The sequence below is a fragment of the Echinops telfairi genome, unplaced genomic scaffold (assembly GCF_000313985.2).
Source record: "Echinops telfairi isolate 266 unplaced genomic scaffold, ASM31398v2 ScPeMD7_70;HRSCAF=299, whole genome shotgun sequence".
Taxonomy (NCBI): domain Eukaryota; kingdom Metazoa; phylum Chordata; class Mammalia; order Afrosoricida; family Tenrecidae; genus Echinops; species Echinops telfairi.
The window spans coordinates 12,264,803-12,291,892 of NW_022103968.1; the positions used below are offsets into that span (position 1 = coordinate 12,264,803).

The window sequence follows — 27,090 nt, forward strand, 5'->3', positions numbered from 1 at the left end:
GGCGAGATGGCGTGGGGGATCGGAGTTGGAGGCAGGGAGGGGGGAGGGAGTTTCTCGGGGGAGGCAAAAAAAAGTTTTCTCTCCTTTGCAAAAGGCGGGCAGGGCGCCCTAAGTCCAAGGACAATCCATGGAAGTGTTCGCTTCTTCACAAGTTGTGCAAACGATTTGTTAGTTCATGAGCCTAATTAGTGCGGGGATCACATAAACAGCTTCCTCCGATGCCTGGTAAATGGCTTGATGATTGGTCGCTATTACTCGCCCTGAGGTGGAAGGGGGGGGAGACTCTTTAAAGTGCGTCAGAGGGCGGCGAGCGCCTGGGAACCCGGAGGCCTGGATCGGCGCCGAGAGTGGAACGGAGTCGGCGCCCCGCCTGGGCCGTGCCGCCCCCCGCCTTGCGCGCTCGCCCCGCGCTCGGCTCCCGGCTCCGCCGCGCCGACTTGTCTTCTCCTCCTCTTCCCTCGCCTCCTCCTCTTCCTCCGGTTTTTCCTCCTCCTCCTCTTCCTCCCTTTCCTCCTCCTCTTCTTCCGCCTCCTCTTTCCCCACCTCCTCTCGAGCAGCCACCGCCTTCACCTCCTCCTCCACCACTCCCTCCGGGGCACCCTGGTCCCTGCAGAGTCCCCGACCGGCGCCGCCTCCGCAGCCGCCCCCTGGATCCGGAGCCGGCTACGCTTGAGCTGGTGGGACAGACTGACAAACCCGCCGTATCCTCGCGCCCAGCGCTCAGCCGCGGCAGTCCCCCGAGGCCCCGGGTCGGGGGAATTGGGATCGCCTGGGAACACAGCGAGGGTAAGCGCGCAGAGCGGGCTGGGGGCCGCGCGGTTCAGCCGCCCCAGTTCCTGGCAAAATTCGTCACCGTTTCCTAAGCTGGAAGGGATCCTAGGGCTTGGGGTTCTCCCACGTTTCCAAGTCAGCCGGGACGCGGCGGCTCGGGTCAGGGCGGTCTCGATCCTTGACCCTGTTCATTCGTTTACAAGTTGAGTCGCGCATCGCCAACCCATCCTGGATGGTGGGCTCCCCGCCCTCGCCCATTCTTGCCCCAGGCTCTCCTGCCTCCTGTCTGGGAGGGTGCTCAATTCTATCCCTAAACAGTTCCTTCTGGACTATCTGGGACGAAGGTCCAGGGTCAGGCGAGCTGTGGCTGCGGGGCACTACTCTTACCGCTCTGTTGTTAATTTTGTTACTGTTGTCATTATTATTATTATTATTATTACTGTTGCTGGTGGTATTATTTCTATTATTATCATTATGCCATTCGTTGTCCCTGGGGCTGGTGGCTGAGCAAACTCACAGCTCCAGAACTAGGGACTGCCGTTAGCTTCTCCAGTCCTATCCCCCTGTCCGCATTTTCGAGCTCGCCTTCAGTTTTGGGATGATTTTAGGGCCCAGTTCCCTCATCCCCATTGGCTCTTACGGCGGCATAATTATGATCACATCCCCCAGGCGGCTGGCGCTGCTCTCTGTTTATTGGTGGTTAAAGATCTATTATCTATTCATCAGCCGCCTCGTTTTCCCTTTTTTTCCTTTTTGCCAATTACATTCTTCTAAAGTGAAGTACCAGCAGGTATTTTGCACGTTTACAATTAATGATAAAAAAAATCTGGCGTCCTTTAAATTTATGACTCCGAGGCCCCTGTCATTTCTCTTAAGGACGCAGAAATGCCTGTTTGGTGACTAGATTGCCTCCAGATACTGGGAGAAATCGAAGGGCAGGAGACAGAAGAGCAAAGTCTCAGAGCGAGGTGGGGCAACGCCAGCAAATCGACCAACCCCGTCCCCTTTATGCTGCACTCCCCACCTATAGCCCTATAGCACTGCCCTTCAATATCCACAGTTCTCCCCGCCTGCATATTTGTGTTGGTCAATTTCTTGACTTTATTCAAGGTATAGTACTGGGGGGAGGGGATCAGAAAATGCAAGGGTGGGCACAGTGTTTCCCAGGGTTATCCAGTCCCAGGTCAGACTAATAGGAGGCAACCAGAGACCACCCCTTGACCTACCCAGGGTGCATACACATACTTATAGGGTCACACAAGGAGCAGGTGGGGCCACAGGCTTGCCTTTGTGCATGGAAGAGACATCCCCCTGCCACAGACAGTGGACCTCTGCCACATCTGCTGCGGACATGGGTCTGCCGATTTAGCTAGCACAGTGGTCCTGCCTTTGCAAGCCGTCTTTTTCTCAGGCCCAAGAATTCTGGGTTTTTGATTTGTCCCATGGAGTGAAACTGTCTTCCAGCCTCCAAAACATTGCTCCAGCTTGGAAATCCACCTTTGAATTTGCCCTGGGCAGGTGCCCCACCCTGCCCAGGCCAGTGGGGTGTCTGGAGTCACTGTCCGAGCACAGTTCTGCCAGCAACCAACCACCCAGCCCTGGTTGGAGTTTGGAGGTCAGCCTGGGGTTTCTGAAACACGGGGGAAAAAAGCCTTGACTTAGGCGCGGGGAGGGATTCCAGTCTCCAGGAGTTTCCTTCTCCCTTTGAACTTTGGGGAGGGTTGAAGGGTCAAGGTCATGTCTGGCCCTCAAGGCTGTGGATCCACAAGTCTGAGATGCACATTATGGGTGCTAGTAGCTCACCATGAGAAGTGGCCAGTAATAACAAGAAATAGCTGTTCCTTGGGCAATTGACATTAGTGGTCCTGGCTGGGGGATACCTGGGAACAGGGGTCGCCACCTCTGTCTAGGTGGTGCCAGGCCTGTGATAACATAAATGGCTTAAGGAACTGTTCCTGTTATGTAAACCTCCACCTGAACCCCCTAGCCTTCTCCCCCTTTCAGCCAGGGCCTAAGATCCTGAGAGCACTTAGTACAGAAAGTGCCCCCAGGGAATGTACCCCAATCGGGAGCCCAGATCCTCCAGCCACCTGCCCAAGGCTGGGACATTTGGCCAGGGCCCAGGACCCAGACCGCTGCGAGTCTGTCTCCTGAGCGGTGGCGTCTTCAGGCCACAGGTCTTGCTTGGCTTCCTAGTAGCTTCCTAGTAGTCAGAGGAGGAGAGAACAGCTGGAGCCCCAGCCCACTCTTCAGGCGGGAGCCAGGCACCCAGCCTCTCAACCCCACATGCTGCCGCTGACCCCAAGCCGCACTAAGAGGAAGCGGGATTCTAGAGAGCCCCGGCTTTCCCCCGGAACAAACCCGGAGCCCTTAAGCTATGCGTCTGACCGGAGAGCTCGGCAGGTTCGCTGCCCGGCCTCCGCGTGCGGGGGAATTAACTACGAAAGTGACTCATTAACCAGGATGGCGCGAGGAGGCCGCTCTGACGCGGGCGCGTGAGTTCGTCCTGGGCTGCGAAGGGCCCCAGAGCTCTTCAAGGGCCCTGTCTTGAGATACCTCAGCTGCCTCCTCTTTCCTGGTGGGTTCAGTCTGACCAGTGCTGTACTGGCGACACCTTTGTTCCATAAAAGCCCCTAAAGAGGTGGGTGTTTGGCAGACAGCAGGAGGGTGGGGGTGGGGGTCTCTGAGCCTTCAGCTCAGAGCCAGAGATCTCCCTCCAGCACCATCCCCTATCTGGGCCCATATAGCTCAGGAAGCTATTCTACAGGCAGCTGGAGGGAGGTTCTAATCTTGGATCTGACCCGAGCTAGGAGTGAACGTGGACAAGGAGCAATTTCTTTCAGACTTCCATTTTGTTTTCTAGAAAACTATGGCAGGCCGGTGGTGAGGATGGACAGGGGATGGAAGTCTGATGGGGGGAAGTGGAGTGCCCTGCATCTTACTTGTGGTGGCACACTTTCGATATATTAATCAATCCATACTCAGAACCTCAGAACGTGCACAGACAGAGTGGATTTTATTGTCCGAAACCCACTGGCATCCAGACCTTTCCAATTCCTAGCGGCTCTCTGTCCAGTTTCTGAGGCTGGCAATTTTTACTGGAGCAAAACAGCTCATGTTGCTCTCCGATGGGCCATACCTTAATAAATCTGTCTTCCCCACTCCCTCCAAAGACAGCCAATCCAGGGCTGCAGCTCAGCTGTGTGAACTTGAACAGGTTCGCTAACCTCTGGGTGCCTCTGTTTGCTCTTCTATGAAATGGGCTAAGCAATGGTAGTAGGTCCCGGGATTGCCATGAGGATTCAATGAGATAAGCCAAGCCAAGTGCAGCGCAGAGTGAGCTACGGGGAAAAGTTCGGTCCTGCCCTTGCTGCTGCTGTGCCCTTGTGTGGTTATTACTTGCCCAAACATGGGACTTGTTGCTAGGGTCTAGCTCTGGAACAATAAAGCTGTACAAACATAAGCTGTTGCTGGTCATACCCTCTGCCTTTTCTCCCCCAACCCCTTTCATTAAGTCAGGAGGTCCTGGAAGCCATACTTCTACCCCACCCCTCTCCCAAGGCTCCATACTTCTCTAGGGAGGTGTTAGGTGAGGAGCAGACTGGGATCCCTGATTCCTGGGAGGTATCAAAGGACGGGTTTTCTGGGGGTCCTGGCAAAAGCATCTGCTCCCAGTTTCCTGCCCAGCTCCCTGCTCTTTAGAGGTGCAAATGCCTGTGCCCTAGCCAGCTGGCTCCCCTGCAAGGTGCCAGGGCGCAGACTGCTCTCACTACCCCCCGTGAACTCCTCACCTGGAAAAGCATCAACAATACCTTTCCCTGTGAGATGACTGAGAACAGAATGGGTCTTAACGCGTGCCATCTTGGAAACGCTCACCAAATATTCCTTAGTATTAAGTCAAGGCCCCTTGCACTTCAGCCCTCCCTGCACCTGTCCAGCTCCCCGCGGTGGGGACCCTCTGGTGTAGCTGCGACCAGGCACCCGCCTCGCTGGAAGCTCAACCATTCTGCTGCCAACAGCCGATGGAGGGTGCCCCGGAACAGGGGGTGCGGAGGCTCGGCGTCCGGTTCAAACTACTTCCAAACCCCTCTGATTCCCAGCTACCCGGCTCCTCCGAACGCGCAGGGTGGCGGTGAGAAACGAAGAAAAGTAGAATTCATACCTGAAAAACATTGCTTAAAATAGCTTTTACGACAAATCCCTTTTTGGCTTCCTCCCCAGAGGCCGCGCGCCTACCAGGGGTCCAGATCGGCGAGCGCGCAGCGGCGCCTAGTGGCGAGGGCCGGGCGGTTGCTGAGAGAGGCTCTCGGCCCTGGGTGCCCCAAGGAGGGAGGGCCTGGATGGCGCCCACCGCCTAGATTCCCGTCCCCCAACCCTGGGGAGCACAGCTAAGAAGACCTCCTTCCTAGTGAGTTCTCCATCATGCTCGCTAGACGGCCAGCGCCTCCAGGAAGCAGGCTCCCTTACGATGGCCGGACGGGGGAAGCGTGGTCACGAATGCCAAGGTGGTACTACGCAATTCTCCCAGGCTCCCTGCCGGAGGCCGAGTCCCTAGCCAGACCACAGTGGTTTGGGGAATGCGGCGCCCTACCGGCAAATGTCCCTGCAGGCATGAGCAGTGAGGTCCAGGGAGCTGAGGTTCCCCCTCGCGCGGTAGGCTCAGGACAGGGGACTCCAGGTGGTCACTCTGGAGGTGTCCCCGCACCCCTGGACGCAACGGAATCACAGACTCTTGCTCCCAGAGCGCTCGGACCCCATCCATTCCGGGGAGGGGTGGAGGGAAGGCGATGTGAGGAGGTGGCGGGTCTTCTCGGGCTAAGCTGGAAACCCGTGTACTGTGAAGGCGCCCCTCCACCCCCACCCCGGAGCAAACTACTCTGGGCGCTGATTTGGAAGGGCTGAGCCCTCTCGGACGCTCACCGCCTCTGCGACTAGGCTCTGGCAGCTCTAGAGACAAATACGCTGTCCCTGAAATGTCGAAATGTGGCGGGAGCGGGGGAGCGACAAGCCCAGGGGAGATACAGCCTGGACCCATAGCTTCATGCGCCCAGGGGCCCCAGTAGGACCCTGTATCTCCACGGAAGTGCTCAATTTCTAGACGCTAACAAGCGGCGATTGGATTAATTGTTGAAAACAAAAGGCCAGAAGAAACAGGCCCTGGTCGGCTGTCTTAACGCCCTCCATTTCCACTCCAAGTCTAAGGCCAAGGCCGGTCAGGCAGGAACCATAGAAGGACACACCCACTGAACTGAGCTGTGGAACCTGGCGTGTGTGCGCTCCAATTCAGGCTGCTGCCTCTCTGCATCTGGACTGCCACGCCATCGTGAGTGGCTCTGGGTGCAAACGCAGGTGGGCTAAGGTGGATGGATCTCAGGCCAGCACGGGGGAGTGGGCACATGCCTCTTGATTCTCCTGCTGCCTTCTCCAGCATCCGTTTGGTGGGGACTGCTCTCTGCCTTCCTGGGAATGACATAGTCTCCTGGGGTCTTAAGCAGCAAATTCACCTTCTGACCCTGCGGCCCCAGGAAACTCCTGGGGTCAGGAATCCCTCTCCGGGCACTTGGTCTGCTCTTCCATGAGTTTCTTGGACTCTGGTTTTCTGGACTCCCTGGCTGGCCTGGCACTGCAGCCATTAGGAAATAAAGGCAAGAGGTCTTCACTTAGTTGCCCCAGCTCTGCTTGAAACCGGGGTAGTGTACTGAGGTGTGTGTGTGTGGGGGGGTGGCTCCGGGTCTGAGAGGACCTGGAGAAAAGACATCAATGCCTGCTACCCATTGCTCAGGATTCCATGAACCTTGGATGAGGCAGGTAGGGAAGGAGTCAAACTACCCATTTCCCAGAGGAAAAAACTGAGACCCAGAGAGGTTCCTTACACAAGCTGCCCAAAGTCATGGTGCAGGGATTACCCTACCATGGGCTCTGGGACCAGGGCCTCTCCTCACCACAAAGTGAGACCAATTTACCAGCAGTCAGGTCCCCAGAGAAAGGCAGGGAAGAGCCCCCAAAACTCCTTCTAACCTGTGAGACAAAGCACAGCTCCTTAAGGTGCCCCCCAGTCTCACAACCTGAGCCCTTGCTTCCAGTCCACTGGCCACCAATGTCATCCAGACCTCTTTCCCAGCTTCAATGATGAGCCCTGCCTCCTATTTTCAATCTCCCCTGTTTAGGGATCAGAGACCCCTGGGCAGCCTGGCCTCCACCTGACAGGGCAGTAGGGCCAGCAGTTCCTCACACTTTTGCCTACTCTTGTGGGCAGCTCTAAAAGGGCCTGGGCCATGGGACAGAGAGAGGCAATCAGAGAGGCAGCCTCAGGGCCCCTCAGCCTGTGTCCTCTGCATCTGAGGGCTCTACCCAGCCTGCACCAGGGGTTGGCCTCCAGAGGCCATAGAGACTGGAGGCTTCTGAAGAGACCAGTAAAGACAGGCCAGGCTGCAGCGACCAGGCGGCCTCTCACTAGTGAGGGGGAAAGACTGTCTAGTTGGGCTCTCTAAGCCGCCCCTCCTGACCACACTCTAACCCCGCTGCCCCTCTGTGCCCTGTACCCTAGGCTGCACTCACCGGCTTACTCCCCTAATTGCCCCCTTTCCGTGTCCTGGCTCCGGAAACAGGCACCCCACTCCCACCTTGCGGTCCAGGGCTCTCCAGAGGCCAGTGGTCCTGCGGGGCCCGCCTGTCTGCGCCGAACCTGCAAGCTCCCGGCCCAGCGAAGCCTAGAGAGGCTCGACCGCGGCCGCCCTCCTTTAGCCTGGCCGTCGGCCCGGCGCCGGGGCTGCGCGTCCAAGGGTGGCATCGCCACGGCACGGATGGGACCTCTGTGGTTCAATATTAGCTTTTCATTCCAGTATATTGTGCCCATCTGAAATAATATTGACTCTGAGGTGGGAGCCCGCTGACAGCACAGCTCCCGTGACACCGGCGGCGCGCGTTGCCCTGAGAGCTCGGGACTGCTGGTCTCAGCGGGCCGGCTGCGGATCCATCGCTGCGGCAGCGGGGTTGGGGGTGGGGGGCTGGGGCTCAGAATCCTGGGGGGGTGGGGGAGGGGTAGACCGAGGGGTTTGCTGCAGAGGTCGCTGAGAGCCAGGTACTGCCTTCATTCGCTCGCTCGCGCTCTCTCACTCTCTCTCTCTCTTGCGCGCGCGCGCGCGCGCGTGTACACACACACACACACACACACACACACACACACACACACACACACACACACACACACACACACACACTGATTTGGGGTTGCCAGTAAACCAACAGAGGCACCGAAGCCTTTGTCCCTGTAAACGGTGTACAACTCTTTAGGATAACTTCTCTGTCCGTGTGTTTTTCTCTTTCCCCAGTGTCAACACCGCAATTACCACCCAGCGGTAGCGGAGGGGCGGTTAAGGTCACATTTAAAACCTTGCATTTAATTTGGCTACCAACAGCCACCTCCCAGCCTACCCCTGGGGCTCCTCACTGCCCTGCCACCCACATTTCAAAGGGTATCAGCGAGGGGGCAAGTTCAGCCAACACAGGTTCGTTTCCATCTCCAAATTGCCTCTAATGCTCAGGTTGGAAAATGGCACCTTGGGTTGTTTGTCCTCTGAGACCGATCGCTGGCGGTTGTACACTAGAGACGCCGAACACCCCACGGTCAGGGATTGCCTCGAGGCTGGGTGGCACGTCCTGGGGACTCATTTATGAAATCTGATGCCTCCTCCCCTTATGAAAGACAACCTGTTAGCTCAGTTACTCTGACAAGAAAGGGTCCTTGAGAATCACTCTCAAGGCGGTGGGCAGGTGGGAACTGAGATGAGGCAGACCTGGTGCCATCGACCTGCAGGGACTGCTGCCCTGGGCTGAGTTGACCCTGGGTCTTGGTGAGACCCTAGCACCTCGGGAGGTGCCCTGGAACATTTCTATTTAAAGTTTATCTATCGCCTGTTATATTTTTACTACCTTATGGAGTAGAACATCCAGGTTGTTTTGTAAGTTCACAGTATTGTGTTGTTGAACTTACCATTTTCAGCTAAGAGTCCGGACAGTTTCTTATTCCATTACACATGATTTATCGTGAATCACATCTTTCTACATGCCTTAGTATGGTATGTGGTGTACAGCACTGCATGCTATATGTGTGTGTGTGTGTGTGTGTGTGTGTGTGTTTAGATGTGTGTGAAGGTATTTGGGAGATCTTTCATCTCCCACAAATACACATCTTGGTCATTTGAGTGCCACCTCTATTCAAACCACTTTGAGACTTAGCCGCAAGTCTTTATAACAAACACCTTAGGGTCCAATTTAGGCTCCAGGAAAAGGGGGTGTGGGAAGAGCAGGAACCACTCTGCCATGGGGGACAGAGATTCCCCTGTGGAAAACGGTCTTCCAAGTGTCCATGCGCTGGGGGCAGGGGAGGTGAAGGACGACGATGGCCAGGAGGAGGAAGACGGTGGTGAGACCCTGTAGACCCTCCAGCCTGTGTTGTGCTGGTTTCTGGAGAGGCGGCTCTTCTGCGGCTCTGACGGTGCTGAAAGGGGAGGTCTTGAATTAAAAAGGAATGCGAGGAGCGCAGTGTGTGCTCGGCGGAGGCGTCTGGGAGAGCAGGGGACGCCTTTCCCCTCGGTCCTGCGCTCCGAAGTGAAGTGGGAGAGCCGCAGCGCTCGGGGCTCCCGCGGGTCCCGCTCCTGCCAGCCGCCTTCTGCGAGCGAGCGCCGCGCTCGGCTGTTGGCCGGCTCGCAGATCCGATGGCCCCGACTGCAGTCTGCGATTGAGAGCTAAAATGAGCAGGCCGCGGTGGGGAGTTCCCCCTGGAGGTCGCGGCGAAACCGGGCCAGCGGAAAATGCATTCGGAATTTCCGAAGTCTGCAAGTTACCGGCCTCTTTAAAAAGGCCAGAGTCACACGAGGGATGGGGAGGGAAAAGCCAACAACGGGCAGTCAGGGAAATTTGGGTGGGAGGAGGAGAGAGGAAGCCCCGTGAGAAAGGTCGGAGGGGGCAGAGACTGCCAAGAGAGTGAACTACTTATTTATTAATTTTTTCTTTAAACGATTTAAAGCCAACCCCCCAGGTGACTACCTGGTCACATTTTCGCAGCTCAGAGCAGAGACACTTGGCCCCAGTTAGCCGCTCCAATTCCCACTGAGTCCAGAGTCCTCCCCAATCGGGCCAGTCCTCAGCCCTGGCAGAAGGGTTTGTGAACCTCCAGGAGAAGGTCTCCCTGGGGGTGGGGGGTGAGGGCGCAGGATCCGCAGATCGCTGTTCCAATGAGTGTAGAAGGCAAAGAGTGTCTTGGCATCCTCCCTAGGGGGGATTGGAGGATGTGCAGGTTGCACCCAGCGACACCCTTTCAGAGGGGTGACCCCACCATGCATGTCTATAAAATGTTTGTGCGGTGTTTCAGCAGAAATGTATTCGGTTTTTTCTTAAAATATCCCTGTAGTTCCTTTTAATACAGTAAAAACATTTTTTCCCCCTAAGACCCACTCCCCCACTTACATGTAGCAATGTATCTACAGGGTTAAGACTCTGTGCTCATTTCCTTTTGAACTTTTTGAATCCGCCCTGGGCAGAGCTGTCCTTATTACCTCCTTACAAGGCTGCTTCCAGTCACGTGGTTCCTTCTGCAGAGCACCTCCTGGAAGCGCCATTGTTGTTTTCCTCCATGCCATTCTGCAGAGCAGCTACTTCTGTCTGATGCGCTGGTGTTTCTTCACCTACAGCACTGTGGTCCTTGTACTTATGAACCTATAGCACTAGCATTTGGGAAATGAAGTCATAATTAAAGGGAAAGGGGGAGAAAACGTTTACAAACAGACTTCCTCCAAGTGCCTAAAAGGGTTGCCTTTCATAATGCTGTTGTAGAATTGAAGAACACTTTTGTTGTGGGTAAACACAGAAGCTAAGAAATACTATATTTGAGCCATTCACAATGATATTGATCACATATTAGTTTTAAATGGGCAATTAAATCTGTGATTAAAATGGATCGTAAACATTTTGAAGGATTCTGGCAAGGGACCCCTGGCAGTGTTGTGGAGTTGGCATTAAGCTACTAACCAACAAGTCAGCAGTTCAAAACCATCAGCCCACCTGAGGGCGAAAGATGAGGTTTTCTATCCCCATATAGATGTACAGTCTCAGAAACCCACCAGGGCAGTTTTGCCCTTTCCTATAGCAGCGGCTATGAATCAGAATGGATGGGCTTATCGGTAATGAGTGGAGAATTCAGTGTGATCTGGTATGGGAAGAGGTCCTGGGGGTGGGGAATGCAGCATGAGTTACCAAATTGATGACACTACTAACCCTGGTGAGAGGCCTAGGGGAGAGAGGGAGGAGTCTTTATATTGCTAAAAATAAACCAAGGCTGAGGTTTACTCTCACTCCCAGCCTAGACTCTGAACTCCTCAGGACGCCAAGCCAGCCAGATGAACGGTGGAGTCCAGAGCCAACCCTCCGGACAGGGATCTCCCCAGATGGGGCTTGGTCCATTTGTAGCATGCCCTCTCTAGGTGGTTCATCTTCTCCGTGCCCAGCAGTTCTTCTCTCATGGTGTGGCCAGCACATTTCCACACTTGTGATCCTTGTTCGAGGCCCTGGAGTCCAGGCAGACAGGCTCAAGTGTGCGGGGTGCATATTGGAGTGGGTTTCATCGCTTCTTTGCCACCAGCACATCTGGCACGAGATGGTCCATTTTGACCCGGGTGGACCCGGCCTAGAATAGGCTCAGTGCCTATTATGAGGAGCATGGGCAACCCTCCCAGGAACCCACTGAAGGGAATTCAAGGCCCTCCCCGCCCCCCACAGCCCCCATCCCATTTCCCAGAGGAGGACACTAAGGCTCTGAAGTGCTAGGGGGGCTCACCCAAGGTCACGAAGAGCCAGTGAGTGAGCCTAGATTCCGATCCAGAGCTAGCTGGCTCCCACAGCTTCCCGCCCTTCTTATTTCCTGTCCAAATGTCCTCTTTTCTCCAGTGAGGAAGTCAATGGCCACAGGGTGAGCAGAGATAATATTTTACTCATGAGTCACATGCACAAAAAAGGCAATGATCATAGGATAAAAGCCTGAAGTCCACATCCCCCTCCAGGATAATTATTCCATGTCTGGCAAAGACAACAACCAGCTGGCATCTGGGCAGCCTGGGTTGTTCACAGAGATTTTGCTCACACCTCACCTCTTCCCAACCCTGTGGCGCAGAGGGACCACTGTTCCTACCCTCATTTTGGAGAAGCAGAAGTGGGCCCTTCCATTCAAAACCCACTGCCACTGAGCTGAGTCCAACTCATAGTGACCCTGGAGAACAGAGGAGAACGGTAAGGCTGTGATTCTTACAGAAGCAACCTGCCACATCTTTCTTCCGGGAGAAAGTGGGTTCTCACCATGGACCTCTTGGCCAGCAGCCAGCTGAGTGCTTAACCACTATGCCACCAGGACTCTTCGGAATGGGCTCGGGGAGACGAAATAGCTTGCCGGGCTGCCCAGTCAGTCCACAGTGGGGCCCTGGCACCGGCCTGGGCCAGCCCACTCCCAGCCTCCTGGCTGCGCAGATCCCACACATGGGATCACTTAGCCAGCAGAGTTAGGTCTTGCTGTTGTGAAATTGCTAGGTTGCTTTCTTTTTTCACGTTTTAACTGTTTGTGCAAATATTCTTTCGGGATCCAAATTTTCTCTTCTTGCATGCCTCTCTTCCTCCAGGTGTGCACCCATCTGTATTCTGAGGGCATCAAGGACACAGGGCAACAAGGTGCCCCTTATCTATCTGAGGTCAAATGGCACGCCGACAGACATCAGAGCGTGCAGGTGTGGTGAGCAGAATCGTCAACTCTACATTTTGCTTTACACATAGCAATAAAGCTCAAGTGCATGGCCAAGCGCTTAAAACATTATGTGTGAGTGTATTTACACACACGGAACTTGAAGTAGAAGTTTTAGCCTTCCCATGCAGGAAATGGCTCCAGGGTGTGACCTTGTGAGGAAGAACCGAGCCCCCAGCACCAAGGCTGCTGGGGAACGGGTCCTCGCTCAGCCTTCAGATGGTGGGGCCTCCACCACACACTCATTCTTCAGCTTGCTGGCTCACTACACAACAGCCCGCCCTGCCCCAAGGCTTGTTTTATCCCTTCTCATGGCAAGAATCACTCTTTGTACATGTATGTATGTATGTGTATACACCTATACCACATATACTCATACAGTTATCTTTATATTAGATAAATATGGGTGGGAAGGTGGGGGAGGGAGGACAAAAAAGACGAGCAGATACCAATGGTTCAAGGAGAAAGAAAATGTTTTGGAAATATTGATGACAACCTATGTACAAGTGTGTTTAATACAATTGAATGATGGATTGTCATAAGATTTGTAAGAGCCCCCCTCCAATAAAATGATTAATTTAAAAAGGCAATTGGATGCTCCAGGTGATCCACATCTTAAAGTAACAGTCACTGAAATTCTCTCTATCAATAGGCCAAACTCTCCCGATATGCACGGTGGGGTGTTGTTTTTGACATCTTAAAAAAATAAAAGAGATATGTCTACAAAACTGTTACGACTGCCTCTCTGTGAATAAGAGAGGTGCGTGCTATGTGATTCCATTTACATGACGTTCCCAGCCGGCAAGAGCCATCAGCAGATATCAAATTTCGAACAGGGGCTATTTCTGGGAGAGGGTTTGACTGAAAAGAGAACTTTCTAGGCTGTTAGGAACCTTCTGTACCTGGGTTTGGATGATAACGCTATGTGTGCCCAGGACTGGCAAAACGTGTGGTCTATATACTTCAGACCTATGCACGTTACTGTAAACGTTGACACTTCCACCAAGAAGACAGAGAGGGAAGGGAGGGCTCTTGGACAAACATCATAGCAAAAGACCCAACTGGAGAAACAAGCAAGAAGCAAAGGACTGGGCTAAAAGAATGAGATGTTAAGCCAAGACAAGCCACGGACAATAGCTGGAGTTTTACAGGAAGGATAGTGGGCTTGGTCTACCTTTTCATAACAGTCCCCTTCAATTCAAGATGGACCCATCCTTGCATCCTTAAAAGGGCAACACAAGCATTCGCTCCTGCTGGGGCCCACCATCTGTCAGTAGTAGGCCCTGTTCCTTGGTGCTTTACACCCCCCATCCGCGCCTCCCCCCGTAGTAAACATGAGGCACTGTGTTTCCTGTTGAGGGTGGGGATCTAAGGAATCCTAATAAGAATCCATGCCGGAGCCAAGAGAAAAGATAGAAGACCTTAATTTTTAAGCAGATTATGTAACAGCAAATACTGTCTTTCTCAGTCATCACTTGGAACTCAGAAACTTTTTCCGCATAGAAATAATGTTATAAATGACAGTCCAGGTTCAAGTTTCTCTTCCAGAAAACCGATGAAGTGCTTGCTCATGAAAACATAGAATTTTCATTTTGGTAGGAGCCTAAGTGGCCTTGATTCACCCTGATTGCATGGGCACGGCGAGCATTGGAGAAAGGCAGCATCCCTTCTCCCTCCAGCCCTGAGCCCCCACAAACACATACCCGCTCTCTACCAAGCACTAGGTTGGCATTTGAGAGTCAAAGAGGAAGAATCCCACGGTTCTGTTCCTCAAGAAGCTCACAGCCCAGTAGAGGAAGCGGTTCTTGGAGATCAGTGGGGGCCAGCGAGGCTGTCGGGATGAAACAACAGCCAGATAAGATGGATGCTGGCAGGCAAGGGGACATGCTTTTGAGCAGAGAATGGTGGGGCGAGCAATTAGATGGGGACCTTAGAGGGGTCCTAAAGGGATTGTGGGGCACTTGAGGGGCAGTGGCTGTCGGTCCGATTCCACTGTAAAGCATCTACCCCTTTTCTTTGTTTTTCACCGCTCCCAGAGCACTGTTGCTGGTTTTATCGGTCAAGATTCCAGAAAGCAAACTCGCGGTCCGGAGCTGATTCTGACTCGTAGCGAGTCTATAGGACAGAGTAGAATTGCTCCTGTGGGTTTCCAGACTAGCTCATAGTTCTCTTGTAGAGCGTGGTTGGTGGTTTCAAACTGCTGGCCTTCCAGGTTAGCAGCTCAATTCTGGGCTCCTTATCAGTTAATAATGGAGCCCCTGTGGCACGGCCAGCGGTGAAAGATGAATTCCCTAGGGAAAAAGAAAGAAAACAATTAAAGGTAGGAGAAGCCAGGTCTGGAGACTAGATCATTCTGGTTGGACAGCCTGCTGCAAATCTGCCTTTCCTCTGAAGACGGCCGAATCAGAACCGAAATTTCAACAGGACCCCCAGGTGTTTCTCTTGTAGGTGTACGCCACAAATAAGACTCACCTGGGCAGAGTGTGCTCTTCTAGGAAGCCAACCTCCACACCTTTCCCCCTATGAGTGGCTTGTGGGTTTCAACCTTGACCTTAGCTCCTTTTGGTTCGCAGCAGAGCGCTTCAACCACTGAAGCACTAGGGCCCTTGGGGGATCTTGTTAAAACGTCAATTCTGACTCAGTACCTCTGGGGTTGAAATGCTAATTCTCACCAGAATTAGCAGAGTAGTGAAACAGAAAACTCACAAATCTCAACACTGGGGAATGAGGAAAAGCGCAATTTCCGGCTTTGGCCACCAGATGGCGGAGCTGGCTTAGGATAGCTTGGTGGTTGTCTTCAAGGCAGAGTAGGTTAAGAGGCACTGAACCTTTAAAAGTATGGAAGTATGGGACCACTTAAAATCAGGACTTCGTATCATTCAAGGATCATTCAACTGTATGTATATGTGTATGTGTATGTGTGTGTAATCTATATAGATAGTTTTCCTTCAAATTGTCCTGCTATTAACAGAGCAACAATGTACTGTAAATGATGGTCTTTGCCTTCCGAGGAAAGCTGGGGAAACTAGACAACAAACTATTACTTAATGTGATCAGTGCTCAGACACAAAATCTCCTGTTTGTTTGTCTTCTCCTGATGGTCAGGAAAAGTCTACTGGAGCTTATACATAAGTGACCCAGCAAGGAAATATTTACACTGTATCTTCCCAAGAAATTCCTTTGGGTAAAAGAAGATGCGCACACCCAGAAAGTGTCTAAAGTCTTTAAGGCATTAGTAGGCAATGAAACATGGTGGGTGGTAGAGGGTGGGTTATTGATCCTGGACAGGTAAGTAGAAAGAAAACACTGAGCAAGGACAAGCATGGGAACAGTTATTCATCGAGCACTGAAGGTGAGTACTCACAGATATTAGCATACGTAGTCGTCCTAAAAGCCTTCAAAGGCAGGCATATGCATCACCTTTTCACAGACAAAAACAGAAACAAAAAACGGAGGCTCATCAAGGTTCTGAAATTCTCCAAAGACGTACACCCTTAGCAGGGAGAGAGCAAGGGTTTGAATCCTTGTCTGTCTGACTCTGGAGCACGGGCATAGGGCCCCTTTTTGCCAATAAATTGGGGTGCTAACAAAACAGAAAGAATGGTTAAGTACTCAATTGCTGACTGGCAGGTTGGCAGTTCAAACCCACCCAGTGTTACCATAAAGGGAATACTGGGTGACCCGTTCTTTTAGCAGTGACAACCTAGAAAACTCTGCAGGTAGCTCTCCTCCGTCCTGGGCCACCGTGGAGTGAGTTCGATGGCAGGGCACCCAACACCAGCAGCGCCGTCTCCCACAGTTGTTCTGGAGCTGGAACATGATCATGGAGGGAGGCTCTTTGGTGAAAGGTCATAACAGCTGTGCTGTGTCTTTTTCTCACTAGCCGGTCATTCCTTCAGGAAGGATAGGCCGAGCCACGGAGACACAGTGAGCCAACCAGGCAAAATCTCGCCCCTCCTGAAACTGGCATCCCCAGTAGGAGGGCCTGCTGACACGAAGAGAAATCAGTCACGTGGGAGAGGCAGCCGGATGAAAGCTGAACAAAACTCATTGCTAGAATATTTTTTTAATAGAAAACAACCTAAATGCCTTTTATTGGGTAACTGGTTTTTAAAAAAAATCCTGTGATATTATAGAAAACATTGCAGCTGTTTAAAAGAAACTCCAAGAAAGCTCATTGCTACCAAATCAAATCTGACTCATAGCACCCCTATAGGACTGGGTAGAACTGCCCATGTGGGGTTCCGGGGCTGTAACTCTTTATGGGAATAGAAGGCCTCTTCTTTCTTCCACTATGAAAAGAGAAGGCCATTATTTACACGTAGAATTACAGAATAGTCATCAAGAGCTCTTAATGGGGGAAAGGAAAGTTCCAGCAATATACAGAATATGATTTCATGAATGTTGAAAGTACATGCTACTTACTTGTGTTCATGCACTGTTTAGTATTCATGTGCTAACACATAGTATGTATGTATATTGTTGCTGCTAGTTCGGACTCATAGCCACCCTATGTACAACAGAACATGTGCATCCTTAGATCTAAACACACAGGAAAGTTCTGAAAATATATACCCCTGGCTAACCATGGTGCTGCTTCAGGACAGGCATGGGAGGTTATGGGGGGAGAGCGTGTACTATCCTTTTACTGGCTACAGTATTCTTCCTTTCTTACTTAACTTCTGATAATTCGAAATGCATTTGTGTGTCTCATATAATTAAACAAGGGCACACATGCATGTGGGTACAATTTAGGTTTAGCAATGTGATTATGGGTGGCAATCATTACCCTTATAATCCCCTTTAATCTTGTTTTAATATGTCTATAAAGAGATAGCCATATGAAGGTGCTTCAAAGAGTTTGTGGACAAATGGAATGAAACATTATGGAATTTTCCATGCACGTTTTGGAAACCCCACTAGTCCAATAGATGAAATGATGCCCCAAACGGGGCTTTGAACTAGTTCTTCTGGTTCAACTCCCTCTGTTGAGATTTTCCCTTTCCATGCCAGATAGACTGAAGTAGCACCTACAGTTGAACCAGATCTGCAGGTGAGTCTTCTGTATGTATGAGAGAGAGAGGGGGGGAGAACACGTGGGTGTGTGTGTGTGTGTGTGTTGTATGTATTGGGGGTTGGTTAAAATGTAGATTCTGAAACCATCTATCTGGGGTGGAAAGGCAACACCTCAGCAGGGGGTCGAACCAGAAGGAACCAGGTTGAAACCCTGGCCCCAACTTGAAAGGTGGACTTGAAACATAGGGTTCTGGCTCAGAAACCCTGCCTCTCCCCGCCCAACCTGCACTTTATAGTGAAACCATTTTTAAGAGCATCATGGGATGTTGGATAAAAATCCTTGATCTCCCAGTTCTGAGGCCCATGTAATTATTTCACAATTATGTAGCCTCCAGGATCTTCTGCGATAGATATGACTTCATTATGAGAGCATCGTGCCGCTCCCAGCAGTAACTGGGCTTTGACAGAAGCTGGCAAGGAGGGGGGACGGTGAGGGGAGGAGGGGTTCTGGTATGTGAAAGGTGGCTTCTCAACCCAAGCCAAGCGAGCTGCCCTTAGCTGTGGCTGAAACGCCAGCTCATGCATCCTGTCCGAGTGGTCTATTGTCTCCCTCTTGTGGCCTTGGGCAAGTCTCTGCTGTTTCTGGGCCACCAGTGGAGAGGACTAGACCAGCAGTCTGGAAGGTCCTCCCAAGCTTTACGCTTCTGCGTCTTATTATAGCCAGTTGGTCCAGGAGGAGGCCGCCATCTACGTATTTGTTCACAGCTGAAGCACTCTGCTGGGTGCTGGGGACAAAGAGAGAAGTGATTTAAAGCCCCCTCCTTTAAAATTGTTGTCCATGTCAGAGTCAAGATCTTAAGGATGTTGAGGTTGGTGAAACTGAAAGAATGGCGGACTACTTGGACCAGAATCTACTTCCCTGGAGGCCCTGCCTCAGGATGGCTTCATCCAACCCGGCCTCTGCTCCACCAGCCCCTTTGCTCTAACAATGCAGGTGGTAGAGCCCCTGGCCATGCTGGGTGGCTTCAGGCCCTGAGAGACTAACTCACCCTGTTCTGTTTCAGGGAACAGTTTCAGAACAGAGACAGGCGTGGTCTACGGTCAGGGTGAGCCCGAGGAGGACTAGAGACAGGACCCAAGGTCCTTACAGCCAGCTGGTGATGCCGCAAACTTCTCTAGAGCCCGTGTGCATGACAGGTAGAGCTGGGCTCAGTCAAACATGGGTCCACAGATCAAGACGTTGGTGGTTTAAAGTCTTCCCTGGCTTTGTAAGTCCCCTCAGTTAGATGACCCCTAGATCTGTACCCCTCTCTGGCGGGGTTCTCCAGGGAATCAGTCCAGGAACTCTTTATCCCCCCAGGAACAGAGCGCAGCGGGAGAAGACTCCAGTGTACCAGCCACTGAGCGGTTCAGATCAGAAGCCATGGTAGACTCGCCAGGCCAACGTTGCATGGCGGTCTTGGGTTGGGGGCAGGTGAAGAGATGATGGGAGACCCCGTGACAGAGGAAAGAACGAATGCCATGCCGACTGACCTACACCGACACTCATTTTCTCTCCATACTTCCTGGAGCTGCGACCAGACAGACTGTGGCTCCCCTCGTGGCCCTTGTTCTTCCCACGGGGGAAGATGCCGACATGCCAACGCGGTGAAGGGTGGCCCAGTCCACTCCCAAGCACAGAAATGTCGGACATTTGGAAGCGAGGCATCTTCCTGCTTCCTGTCTCAGAGACCCCCACCTCCTCTCACTCTCCCCGCCCCCGCGGCCCCAAACAGCCCTGGGATGGCACTGCCTTGGAGCCTGGGAAGCTCTCTGGTTCACTAAGCCCAGGAGCAGTCACTGGGTTGGGGAGGAATCTGCCATCAACCTCGCCCTCCACCCCTCCACCCCCACTGTGTGGGCTCAAAGGTCCATCCAGAGCCGCAGGGACAAGGCATGTGGGCAAAGTGACACCCCATGGACAGCCCCTGGAGCTGGTGCTGGGGAAGCCCGACAGACAGCACCTTGTCGAAAACTATGGAACCTGCAGCTTGGATGTGGGCCCCACCACCCCACCAGAGCACCTCGGGGACGGGGTGTCTGAACCCCCACAGGTGCTGTGAGCAGAGCATTTCTGGAAGCCCCAAGGGGTAAGTGCTGGAACGTCTCACGGAAAGGTGGGCAGTTCAGACTCGCCAGCCCCTCTGTGGGAGAAAGTGGAGCACGCTCCCTGAAGATTTTCAGGCCCAGAGACCTCCCACAGGCGTGGCTGTAAGTTGGAATGGAGCCGATGTTTGGGGGGGGGGGGTTTTGAGGGGGAGGGTGGCTGGGTGGGTTAATAAAGTCCTCTCTTAGTCACCAAACGGTTGGGGATTCAACCCCCTTCCCCACCCAGAGAGACCTCAAGAGGAATGTTGGCTCTCTCCTTCTGAACCACCCCAGCCCTGACAGCCCGCCGGACAGCATTCTGCACATGTGGGGTCTACTGGTTTGGGGGAAGGCTCTCTCCCGGGGTGCTCTGAGAGAAGAAGGGACTGCGTGAGGGGGAGGAGGGAAGAAGGCCGGCATCAGAAGACCCCGCTTCTTCCAGTCCTCACCCGTTGGCTTGTCTTGGGCAGGTCACTCCGCCTGTCTGGACAGATTTGCAACTTGTATTTATTTTTAACTATAAGAGCGATAGGTGATCGGAAACCTCTGACGCATGGCAGAGGGGAAATACTGAAAGTGGCCCCCTCCTACCACCCAGTTCCCTAGAACCATTCTCCTAAATGTACACGTAGGTTTGTGTGCTTTTTCCACATCCCCTGGGACCACTTCAGCCAGACCTCGCCGGGCTGGCTCACCCACTGCCTCGCTCTCCAGCCTCCACGCGGCCAACCCCTGAGATGACACCGCAGGTCAGAGGTATTTCTCAAACCAGAGTGTTCTCACTGCCTTTTACATGTGGACAGCAGGGATGACCAAATAGCACTTTATTGCTCTCATTTTAAAGGGATGATTGGGGAGGTTGAATGTATTTCTGTGTGTGTCGTGGTCAAGGTTGCTTCTTGTCCGGCAGAGAGCTTGTTTGCATTGCCCATGTTTCCCCACCAGCTGGGACAGCATGGGGTCTATGAAAGCCCTCAAACTGTGACCTGTCTTACTCTGTGCAGCCCCACCCCCACCCCAGTCCCTTGCCATTGTATGTCTCAAGTAGGATTTAAATATGTATGCGTGCAAAACTGACTTTTTTCCCTTGATGAATTCTGTGGTTTTATCTCTTTTTCAAGAAAGGCCTCCCTTGTCCTCAACCGTGTTGGCATTATTGCTCTTTAGTCTCTTTTGTACATTTGATTTTTTTTTTAATGTGTACATTTTTAATCCATTTGATTTTTTTTTGGTGGGGGAATGTGGCCTGGGGTGGAGACCTGAAATGGACGGCCAGTTATTCCAGCACCCCTTACAAAACAGTCTCCCCTTTTTTGAAAAACTGGAAACAGGACCTTTAGGATATGCTAGATTTCCACATGGATGTTTTATTGCAGACCTATTTGATTCTATTCCACCTTCTCTTTTATTCCCATAATCGATTGGATATTTCCACAGCTTCTTATCGCTTAATTTCTGTGGCTTTGTGATAGCTTTTCAAGTGCAACTGGACAGCCCTTCTTTCATTCTTCATCTTTGATCAAAAAAGATCTATTCTCGAGCGTTACTTATTCCACATAATGCTTAGAATGTGTTTGTCAGTGTTTTAAATTAAGAAATTTGATGGGAATTGAATGCCATTTGTAAATTAATCTTGGGAGAGAATTGAAATCTTTACAATATCATCTTCTGATACATAGTCAATTTCTTTTTCTCCTAAATTTACGTTTTCTTGGACATGCTCCAATATTTATTTTAAAACAAGTTTTAGATATCGATTAGTCATTGCATGTTTAAGTTTTGTAAGCGATTTCTGCTTCTTTTGATTTTTTGTTTTTGTAGTGAACAGGATTTTTTTTTTCATATCTTTAACTTGTCATTATATGAGAAATTAAGTCTTCTGTCCCTGGGAATCCTTGTGTGAATTCTCTTATTGTTTCTATGAAGTCATCAGTTGAGACGCTTGTATTTTCCCTTTGATAACTCCTTTAGCACATTATCTTCAGCAGAACAAGGAAAAGATACAAAAGGAATAGGATGAGGGGTAAGGCAAGGGGAAGGACCTGGAAAATCTACTCTTTGGAAATAACCTTAAATTTTGGGTGAACACCCTTCAAGTCATTGGGAAAAAATACATCAAAATAAATAGAACAATAAGTAAGTTATCATATGGATAGTTTGTATAAATAGCACCATACCACACAAAATGCTTTATAACCTACTGGTCCAAATTTTTCTTTTTCTTTTTTAACATTTTATTAGGGGCTCATACAACTGTTATCCCAATCCATACACACATCAATTGTGTAAAGCGCATTTGTACATCGTTTCTCAAAACATTTTCTCTCCATTTAAACCCCCGACATTAGGTCCTCATTTTTCCCCTCCCTCCCCCCTCCCCCCTCCCCCTACTGGTCCAAATTAATAAAATATTATAAACCTTTTTTTTTGGCCACCTGCTTCTTCTATAGGATGGTTAGACAGCATGAAATGTATACATTTATTTCACCCACCCCCTACCTGGGAACACGGAGATGAGCCCTTCTCTTGGTGTTATACATGATTTCTGTGGGGGACATGTGATGATGAGCTAACGCTCCGTGGCTGTTCATGATTATTTCTTTAGGAGACGTTTCTAGAAGAGGAATTTCTGGGTCCAAAAGTTTGCAGAATTCTACGGCTTTTACTGCAGATTGACAAATTGCCCTCCAGAAAACTTACGCCATTTGACTCTCTAGTTTTGTTTGTTTTTTTACCTTGCACATATTTTACCCTTCACATCCCACTTTCTTCAGTAAACACGGGCATTTCTCAGGTTCTTAAGCGCACTGGTTGCATCATTTGAAAGGCAACAGAAGACATTCTCAGCCACCAGCCAGCCTTCTGGTAGCTCCCAGGCTGCCCCCTCCGTTACCCCAAAGTGCTGGCTTCCTGACCCACAGCTCTGTCTGATCAGGAGGCTGCGGGCTCAGCTTCAGCCCCATCATCTGAAGTCAGCCCCCATTCTTTGTCTTCTGCCGCAGAAAGGTGCTGGCCACGGAGGCCCCCACCCCCACCCCCCGAGTCTTCATTCTCCTTCGAAATTGCCCCTGACAAGGAGCAGCAGACCTACTTGTGCTTCAAATAAAAACCCACCTCTTCCCTGTCATTTCTTATCAGGGGAGAAGGTGTCATATTCCCCCCCTGTCAGGTGTTCCCTTGGCAAGCAACTCGCCTATTCCACAAACCCTTCCAGCAAGGGAGACATTTTTCTCAGCAGTGACTGACGACAAACCTGTCTGCCTTGACAAGTTGCAACTTATACCCTTCTTCAGCATTTCTGCTCTTTTGAAAATGTTAATAAAAAGTTAATGTGGAAAAAAAACACAACTTTTTTTTTTCCAAATATGTGTACCAATGGGCCCGAGGCAACTCATACTTTCTTATAAAATAAAGTAGGTTACTCACATCCATCATGTTGTCTTAGCACAGTTTTTCCAAATTAGGAATTCTCAATCCATCATACCACACTGTGGCATCCCTTTCCCAAACATTTCCTTTTAATATGCTCTTTAACATGATAAGCAAATCTAATGGAATACATTAGTGTCAGTCTTCAGTGATGGAGTGTTTCCTTCCGTTGAAATCTACCATGAGTCCACTGGGACACGGATGCTAGCTCCCCTTGAACAGTATCAGCTCAGCTTACTGAAAAGATGGCAAGGGCCGCAAAGCCGCCCAGGCCACCCTTGGCTGTTAGCCTCCCACACTCCCTGGTCGTGGGTCACAGCCCCAAAGCCGCCTAGGCCACCCTTGGCTGTTAGCCTCCCACACTCCCTGGACGTGGGTCACAGACGTAGAAACTTAAAAGGGCGTGTGTCCAAAGACCCACGTAATAAATCCAGATTCCATACGTGAGACTGAATCTGTGGGTCCTCTCATGTTGCATATGCACACATACTCCCCTCTCCAGATCAAAAGCTGGTGCTGGCCTTGATTTTCAAACCACGTTGCTCACAGGATGTTGCCAAAGCTCCTGGATCAGGCAGAAAGGGAGGGGGACTGGGCTGAATCTGCGTGGGTTTCTCCCAAACGGGTTAGCATCTTTTCACAAGTGAATGTGGGTCTTGTGTGAGCTCTGGAGAGAAGCACATTGGCACGCTCAGCTATTGGACAGCATGAACCTAGTAGCAATAAAGGTATTTTTCCCCACCCGGATGGACCCCCATCAGGCAGACGCCTGTGTTCAGGGTTAGCTCTTGAATTTCCTGCAGGATTTTCTTGTTCTTGTTGTTTGGATAGAGTTTTGGAATAAAACAATTGGGAAAATTGGGAGTAGAAGAGGTTTGCAGAGCGCCCAGACATTCTGCCTGCACAGGCTTTGGGCCACCCAGCAGGAAAATCTCCCCGTGGAAATCCAGCCTGCTTGCTGACTACTTGGTCTACTGGACCCTCCGTCTGAACACGTGGGGTTGAGTAGATGACTCACTTCGGTCGCCCATTTCATGAGTCAACTTGCTTCTCCCTTATGTCTTGGGGAGGAGGAAGGCCAAGTTCTGGACTCTGCACAGCCTTAGCTGCCTGACACCGCATCATTATCCCACAGTGTCCAAGAACAACCGTTCACTCCTTTATCAATAAAAGTCAACAGGCGTGGGGCAGTGGGGTGATGCAAAAAGGAGGTGCACTTCCCGTCCTTACGGTTCTTGAAGTCAAGTTTGATGATCGCAATATGAAGGGGGCAAGAAGATAAAATGCCAAATGAGTTCAAAGGAAGGCAAGGCCCCTGCTGGATTTGGCGGGGAATGGGTGTGATGGAAGATTGGAGAGGGTGACCTTGGAATCAGACCCTAACTTGGGAGGAGGCTATAGACATGCAGCCGTCAAGAAGAGAGCACAGCCGGAGTCCGGTGTAGACATGGGAAGCATGCAGGCACTGGGGCACCGTGATGAATGGATGAGGCTGCACTTGAGGGTGTGAGGAGAAAGGAGGGGAGGGGCTTGAAGCAAGCCTGTAAGGAGCCTTGAACGCCGAGCTAAGGCGCAGAGCCTCCAACAAGTGTCCCTGTTCAGTGCTCCCAAATTCTTCTGATTGGATCAGCCCACTTGCCTGAGATACAGTTTGCCTGAGGTCATGACCGCACGAAAGCCATTGCAATCAAGTCGATTCCAGCTGATGTTGACCCCACCTGAGATCCATGGGGTTCTCAATGACCGTCACCTCCCCAAAGTAGATTTTTCTTCCAAAGTGCCTCTGGGTGAACTCAAATGCCACCCTTCTGGTTAGTAGCCAAGTCTCGAGCCCCATATGCCACCCACTGAGCGAAAGTATTTGTGAGGGTACAAACCCCCCCCCCCCTCACCCTCCCAGTCCAGCCCCAGAGACCTTTTGTCTTCTACACCTTAGGCAACCCAACCAAACCTGTCGCTACCACCAAGTAGATGGAGACTCGTAGTGACCCTGTAGGACAGAGTAGAACTGCCCATTTGGGTTTCCAAGATTGTAACTCTTTTTGTGTGTGACAGTTTTATTGCCACATAATTCTCATTATCATACACTCCAATAGTTCCATTCATTTAAAAAAGAGTTGGGCAAGCATCGCCACCATCAGTTTTATGAACTGAGACTGTAACTTTATGGGAGTAGAAACCCACCCTCTCTCCCCCAAAGGTGGTAGCGAATTTCCCAGGGATGCAGCTGGAGCCCGTTGGTGGAAATTCCTAGTGGGCTCAGACCCATTGCTTCCAGTGGTCCAGGAGTCTCCCCAGTTGTGCAATTTTCCCCAAGTTGATTAGAATGTGTCGATGTTGGCACGCTCCTTCTGGCCCCAGCGGACCATGCAATGCCAGGCTCTGGGTGTTCGGACTGTGTCGTTGGTTTGTCCAACAGCGATCTCTTGAGCAGCTGCCCTGTGGCTCCTGGTGCTCTGTGTACCAGGGATGCTGTTGTAGAGAAATCGCACACACACACACACACACACACACACACCCTCAGGAGCTTCCTTTTCTGGAGGGGAGGGCAGATAAAGAGTGAACATAACCACTTCTGAGAGGGCTGAGGGAAAGAGGGGTAGTGGCCGAAGAACAAGCCAGAGACGTGAGACGGATGGCGGCCACAGAGAATCTGGCCTGAAACAGCCTGAGGATGAATCAGGAGAGCCAAGCAACAGGGACAAGCATGCCAGGCAAGTGCCAACACAAGGTGAGCAGGGCCCGAGTCGGAGCATGTGGGGCTGGGGGTACAGAGGTTGATGTGAGATGCAAGGAGCAGGGAGCATTCCCGGGGGCCCTTCGGCAGGGGAGGGCCAGCTCATGGCCTGCTGGGGTACCAGTCTGAGAGCCATCAGCCAGCATCTGCTCTGCCCTCACCGTTGCCGGCTTCCCGACAAAGTCAAAGCGAGCACGTCAACTTTTATTTTTACTGCAATCTTTGTACCCAAACCACCACGGCATTTTTAATAACAAACTGGCAGAGAGTCAGACATCTGTACTGGAGAAGAAAAAAAAGCCAGGCCAAGTATTTCTAAATGTTTTATATTTACTTGTAACATTAGAATAAGCATGAGGTTGCTTTTTGCATAATCGGAACCAGTCTCATTAGGGTTCACCAGATCTGGTCCTTCGTGGGTTTAGATGGTGGTTTTCATTAGGCTCGTGACATTGATCTGACAGGAGCAAATCTCTCCTTGAACGCTTGTGGAAAAAGCAGGAGGACACTGAGGGAAGCCAGGGCAAGCCAAGGAAATTGTCCTTGGGGAGAGAGCGGACAGCTTGGTGCTGATGTACCAGGGGAGGAGCCTAGCTGTGTGACCTTGGACCAGTCACCTCACCTCTCTGAGCTTCAGTTCTCTCATAGGGATGGAAACAGAACCTACTCAAGGGAAACAGCGACCGGTGCAAGATATGAAAATAATAACAACTTATAATTTATCAAGGAGTCGCAAGAGTGGCAGGGGGGAGGGAAGGAAAACAGGATGAGCTGATATCAAGGGTCGAAATAGAAAGTAAATGTTTAGAAAATAATGATGGCGACATATGTACAAATACGCTCGATACAGTTGATATATGGAGTGTTATAAGAGCTGTAAGAGCCCCCAATAACATGATCTTTTTTAAAAATCATTTTATTGGGGATCATACAACTCTTATCACAATCCATACATACATCAATTATGCAAAGCACACCCATACATTCGTTGCCCTCATCATTCTCAAAATTCGCTTTCCACTTGGGTTCCTGGAATCAGCTCCTCATTTTCCTTTTTCCCCTCCCCCTCCCTCCCTGCTGACCCCTCCCTTCCAAACCCCTAATAATTTACAAATTATTTTTTTATCTCATCTTACACTGCCCAGCATCTCCCTTCACCCACTTCTCCGTTGCCCATCCCCCAGGGAGGAGGCCATACGTAGATCCTTCTGATCGGTTCCCCCCT

General features: G+C 51.2%; 2 long non-coding RNA genes across 2 annotated transcripts; one reads left to right on the forward strand and one right to left on the reverse strand.

The window, feature by feature from the left end:
* Positions 1 to 9,752: 9,752 nt before the first annotated feature.
* On the reverse strand, positions 9,753 to 10,696 carry LOC123521836. Its single transcript, XR_006680175.1, has 2 exons — positions 10,329 to 10,696; positions 9,753 to 10,044 (listed from the first exon to the last, which is right to left on the reverse strand). It is a non-coding gene; the product is annotated as an uncharacterized LOC123521836 (long non-coding RNA).
* Positions 10,697 to 11,752: 1,056 nt separating this feature from the next.
* On the forward strand, positions 11,753 to 12,623 carry LOC123521835. Its single transcript, XR_006680174.1, has 2 exons — positions 11,753 to 12,054; positions 12,438 to 12,623. It is a non-coding gene; the product is annotated as an uncharacterized LOC123521835 (long non-coding RNA).
* The last annotated feature ends 14,467 nt before the right edge of the window (positions 12,624 to 27,090 follow it).